The sequence below is a fragment of the Camellia sinensis genome, chromosome 11, assembly GCF_055761805.1.
Source record: "Camellia sinensis isolate YWXY chromosome 11, ASM5576180v1, whole genome shotgun sequence".
In the NCBI taxonomy this organism is placed as follows: Eukaryota; Viridiplantae; Streptophyta; class Magnoliopsida; order Ericales; family Theaceae; genus Camellia; species Camellia sinensis.
In genome coordinates this window covers 167,030,467-167,036,466 of record NC_138971.1, presented here as the reverse complement: position 1 = coordinate 167,036,466, position 6,000 = coordinate 167,030,467, and the positions used below count along the sequence as shown (strand labels likewise).

General features: G+C 38.7%; 1 long non-coding RNA gene across 1 annotated transcript in view; it reads left to right on the top strand.

Moving 5' to 3' along the window:
• The first annotated feature begins 1,081 nt into the window (after window positions 1-1,081).
• The window catches only part of LOC114261325 (uncharacterized), a 30,297-nt gene continuing 25,378 nt past the window's right edge, over window positions 1,082-6,000 (top strand). Inside the window, exons 1-3 of the long non-coding RNA XR_014344925.1 lie at window positions 1,082-1,747; window positions 2,801-2,883; window positions 3,094-3,251. This is a non-coding gene — a long non-coding RNA (uncharacterized LOC114261325). The remainder of the gene's footprint in view (window positions 1,748-2,800; window positions 2,884-3,093; window positions 3,252-6,000) is intronic.

The following is a 6,000-nucleotide window of genomic DNA, read 5'->3' as shown; positions in this document are numbered from 1 at the left end:
GAGGATAATCTTTATGGAAACTTTTCATGTTACTTAACATTATTGATCTTTCTTTTAAGTTGTCTCTCAAATTTTAATCCAAAAATAAAATAAAATAAAAAATTTATGGGCAAATTACACAACTAGTCCCTAAACTTTACCTCGTGCATCATTTTGATCCCTGACATTTCAAATTGCTCGATTTAGCCTCTCAATTTAACGAAGTGTCTCAATTTCGTCCAATAATTGATGCCCGTTTGAAATTATGGACAGAAAATGTCACGACCCAAACCCGCCCCTATAGGTTTAGTAGCGTAACCGGCCAGTAATCCGTAGATAACCCATGGCCTCAAAGACAAAATTGCAGATTTATTTAATTTTATCAGGGCCTGAAGCGGAAGTAAAACAAAAATGATGATGTCCATCGAGCTGTGCATACATGATCAACTGTAGTAATTAAAACATTCTTAACACACTTTCATATATATATATATATATATATGTACGAAGCCATATTTTATATCATATCTCACACAATACGTGAAAGACTTTTAACCAAGTACAAAGATTATCCCAAGCTTGACAAGACAAACAGGACAAAGCCTCTACATAGAGGCACTCTTGGGTGGCTTGACAAAGAGGCCCACTACAACAAAACTGATTTTTTACGACACCACATCAACGGCATACAATAAATGCACGTCGTAGTTTCTCACTTTTATGACTTACTTTTTTTGCACGTCGTAAATACTTTTCCAACCACGACGTGTCTATTGCGTAGGCCGTGAATGATAATAATGATGATTTTTTTACGGCTTGCAATGCATGCCGTAAATAATAAAACTTTCTACGACGTGCATATGGTGTGCCGTTAATACATCAATTATATACGATGTACATACGCCAGCCGTGAAAAGTGAATATTTTTCATGACGCACACAATGCCCGCCGTTAATAATATTATACTTTTTACGACTTACATATCACCAGCTGTTAAAACTATTGTCTTTTTATGACGCACAATGCATGTCGTGAATTGTATGTTAAAAAAATAAAGGCGCTAAAATAAAAATTTTTGGCGCCATTTCGCCAAAAAAAAGAAATATACACGCTACTCTCTCTCAGTGTCCTCTGCCTCTCATCTATCCCTTCTCTTTCATCTCTCTCCTCTTGCAACCACCGCCATCGGGACGCCGCCGACCACCGACCATCTCTCCTCTTGCCATCATTCTCTCTCGACGAACTACCGACCACCTTGCCTCTCCTCTCACCTTCTCTTTTTTTTTTTTAATTTATAATAATCGTGTATTTGTATAGGTGTGTAAAAACCCTAGGTCATGTCTCCGTCTTCTTCAATTCAACCTTGGGTTTGATTTTGATTCGATTAGTGTTTTGATCTTTCAGATTAGACAGAGAACAGACACACACACACATAGAGAGAGAGAGAGAGATAGAGAGATAGAGAGAGAATGGACGATAGCTGTGCGTTGTGCGCCCTCCATCGTCACTACCGTCGTCCTCAATCTCCCTCCCCCGCCACCTCTATCGCGTTTCGTCTTCCTCTTCATCTCATCCAGGGTGCGAAAGCCATTGTCACGCAGAGATCTGTAACACGAAGCGATCTCAACCATGGCGGCTTCAGATCCAGGCTCCACAGAAACTAACCATCGGTGAAGATCTCACCAGACGAGAGGCTTGTGCTCAAGGTTACTCTGATAATGCCGAAAAGGCCATTACCTGAACCATCATCGTTACTCTCATCGAAAAGGTACCGTATATATATATATCCACATTCATATGCTTTTTTGTTAAATCATCGATTGTTGATGCTTATGGTCATTGAGATTTTTCGACTCAAAGTTGCCAGATGAAGGTAAGAAGATTTCCTTATTTTATATTGATTGTTATTTCTGTTTGGGTGCCAAGAAAATGTAGGAAAAATTAATCAAACTACAGAAATTTTGAGTATTGGTGTTTCATTATATGGGTTCAATTAAAATGAGTCTACCTTTGGTTTTTTGGGTTCGGTTAGTTTAGTTTGATTTTGGGGAAAAATCAAAGAAATAGCAAACAAAGACATTTTTCCTAACTGTTCTTCTTTTTTACCATTGAATTGCAGAACTGACTATTTATTTGTCTCATTATAAAATCCATTGCCTTAAAACAGAGGGTTAGAATTGGTGTGATATCACCATAAAATGCTTAGGCTATTGCAATTCAAGAGAAACTTGGAACAACATACAGTACAGATGCAGAGAGTGGCTTCTTTGTGAGTGTTCGCTCAGCTGATGGGTTTCAAGGTGGTGAGGAGGATGTGATAATTATTTCAACTATCAGAAATAATGGGAATGGGGCTATAGGTCAAAGAGTCAATGTGGCTCCCACTAGAGTCAATGTGTTAAGACATTAGTGATACATTAATGGGCATCAGTGATGTGGTTGTCACAAATTATTGGAGTAAGTAGGTCTTAGTATTGTCTTAATGGTAGATTTTCAAGAGTTAGTTTTAGGATATTATATATAACCATGTAATCTATCTATTGGTGGAATGAGAATGTAATGAGAGAAATATGAGTGAAAGTTCTTCCCCAATTTTCTTCCAAGTTGTTTTAAGGTGTTTGTTATAGCCTTTTATTTCCAACAAAGCATATTCATTTCATTTTATGTGTTGGTGATTTGCTTGGATAAAAAGGGTCAACATTTCTACCACTATAATCTGGCATAGACTTCTTTCATTTTAAATGCTGTTGATGGATCGAAAAGAGCCTTAAAAGTGTTACTGACTAGGGTGACTTCTGCTATGTGATATTTTGATTGACAGGTAATATCCAACATGAGGGTGCTAATGACTGAAGATTCAAACAATGCTGTCAGCAATTCTATTTTGTTGGATGACGATTCAAGGTTAAAGATAGATTAAATCATATGAGTGTGTGTGTGTGTGTGTGTGTGTGTGTGTGTGTGTGTGTGTGTGTGTGTGTGTGTGTGTGCACTTTTCTTTTTTGTTATCTTTAAAATTTGTAGCATTTTCATCACTTCACTGAAGGCCATATTTTTGTGCTGTTGGCCACTGATATTTTACCCATCATTCATGGTACAACATTCCATTTTCAGTTGATGACATCTCAAAATCAATGGATCAAATTGACATTTCGGACATAGATCCACCACAGCTTATTCATGAAAATTCAGGATTCAGTTTCTTGTTACTGTGTGCCGACTGATCACCTTTTCATAGTTGTCTGTCTTGTCGCTTGGAGGATTAGTCCAAGGTATTACATCCAAGCTACCCATTTTAAAATTTGAGACTGAACTCCATTTATGGTTCTTTATTCTGATTGGCCCACACTTACTGAGCATATCATTCTTTGCCTCCTCATCTGTCACGACCCCATTCCGCCCCTAGTGGAATGGTGCCCTGATGGCTAGTAATTCGAGGTTACCAAAGGCCAACTTACAAAAATTCACACACAATCAGAGTATACATATGGGGCCTATATGTGCAGAACCAATATATATATATATATATAAATCTAGGTAGTCCATAAGAGCTGTGCATAGATCAAATGAAATGACATACATCTTAACATGGTTTTCCAACTTGTATACAAATAAAATAAAGTACATATTACACCTTGATCAAAAGGCTTCTCAAGTCGACATATACAAAAGACATGTAATGCAGAGCTAAGAAGCATAATCTTCAAGATGCTAGCGAAACATGAATCCAAAACATCTTGCAAAACACATCTAGGCGTCACCGCCTTCTTGCTCGTCACCTACAAATATATAAGGAGAGGGTGAGCTTGGATACTCAGTGAATGATATTAGTAATAAAGGTTTGAATGAATGATATCCGAGATCTTTATTAAAACAATACATATCATAGTTTGTACAAAATCAAGGGATGAATCAAGTTCATCGATCAAGTATTTCAAAGCTTCAAGGGATGCTTACTAGCATCTACATAATACAAGGGATGACATTCCTCACAACACAAGGGAATAATCGACCCGGAATCGATTAGACAAACCCATCCGCACAAGGCCGTGGCATGGGAGATATCTCAAACAAGGGTACTAGTTGCATTATAGTCCCCTATCACTAAGGACTTTCCAAGAATGTCATCAAAACAAGAAAATACTTGATACAAAACTAGGGATAATCATTCATACTTGAACAAACACTTTTCCAAAACGAAGCAAAGCTTTATCAAAACTTTATAACATAGCTTTATTAAAAATACTACTCACATAGCTCTTCGGGTGTAGGGATTAAGGCAAGAATCCAAGACCTACAAGTACATGGCAAAGTCCACTGAATGCACTTCAAGAAGACAAGAAGAGATGCTCAAAGATGGGTATGAAATGCATTCGTAAAACAAGCTTTTCATGAGTGTAAATGATCTCGGCATTTTTTCAAAACTAAGTCAAGACAAAGCAAAACACGTGCTGGGAGTTAAAACACTATTTCTCATCTCGGGAAAACATGTTGGGTACCAACCAGGTCTTGGTCGAGGTCCCACACCTCTTGGCCGAGGTGTGGTCCCGATGACCACAATCAAGGAAATGGAGTCTGGAAATCTGGGTTTCTTTTTGAAGAACATGAAGAACATGAATGCTAAAATCACAACTTCTTTATTCAAAATCTGAAATTTCATTAGATGAGTTCGAAAACATGGACCTGGGTACCCAAGCTTGAAGATCTTATGAAAACAAACAAAAAAAGATGGAACTTGTTACAAACTTTCGGATCAAAACATGGTTTTTCTTCAAGAACACAAGAATATCATTTTCTCTTTCTAAAACAAACTTTAAATCAATGCATGGCTCATGAATCGCTCTAGATCATGCAATGTGATTGGATTAACATAAAGAACAACAAGAGTAGATCAAGAATCTAACCTCAAAACACGAATCCAACGGTTCAAACTCTAAGGATCAAGCTTGGATTCTAGCTCTCTCACTCTAAGAACTTCTCTTCCTCTTCCTAGAGCTTCTCTCTCTTCAAAGGCAAGGATATGACAAAATGATGTGCTTTCTCTACTGCTGGCTGACTTAACCCTCTACTGAGACACGTGGCAATAGCTGGTTGGCTCTCCTAAAAAAGGTGACTGACTGACAAGACAAGAGCATGACAAAGTGCATACAACAAGTAAGTTGACATTGGAACTCTAACAAGGCAATGACCTCAGATCGAGACATAAGCTTCGGAAAGTAAGGTCTCAATGATCTCGGCTAGGAAGGATAACACTTGACATAGCTGTGCCACACCTCGACCTAGATGTGCCACACCTCGGTCAAGGTCATACCAGTCCAGGAACAAGATCACTAGGTGCAAGGGTTAAAGATCTAGGATGTCTAGATGATAACATCTCGGCCTAGATGATACACATCTCGGCCTAGGTGATGCACACCTCGGCCTAGATGATGACATCTCGGCGTAGATGATGACATCTCGGCCAATATGCCAGGGTGAAGGTGGAGGTCAACCAAAGTGGTTTCAAGATGGTCCTAGGTGCAAGAGGTTCGAAGGTGTGACCTAGGTTAAGATGACCTCGGCTTAACACACACCAAGCGAGAAACAAAGCATGCAAGTAACACTTAGACAAAACAAATCAAGGTCCGCAAAAATGCAAATTTAAGCAAGACAAAGATAATGCAAATGCACGTGAGCATGACTAAGACAAAGTGAGGGTTGTTACATCCTACCCCCCTTAAGGAAGTTTGGTCCCCAAACTTTAGTTACCTTGTCCCACAAACAACTCCGGATGTCGGATTTCCATTTCTTCTTCCATTTCCCATGTAGCATCCCTGCCATAATGCTCTTTCCATTCAACCTTCACCATCGGTATCGACTTGTTCCTCAGCTGTTTCACTTGCCTATCAAGAATCCGTATCGGCTTCTCCTCATAACCCAAATCTTCATTAATCACAATCTCGAAATGGTCAATCACATGCAATGGATCCCGAATATACTTCCTCAACATCGAAATATGAAACACATTGTGGACTTGACTTA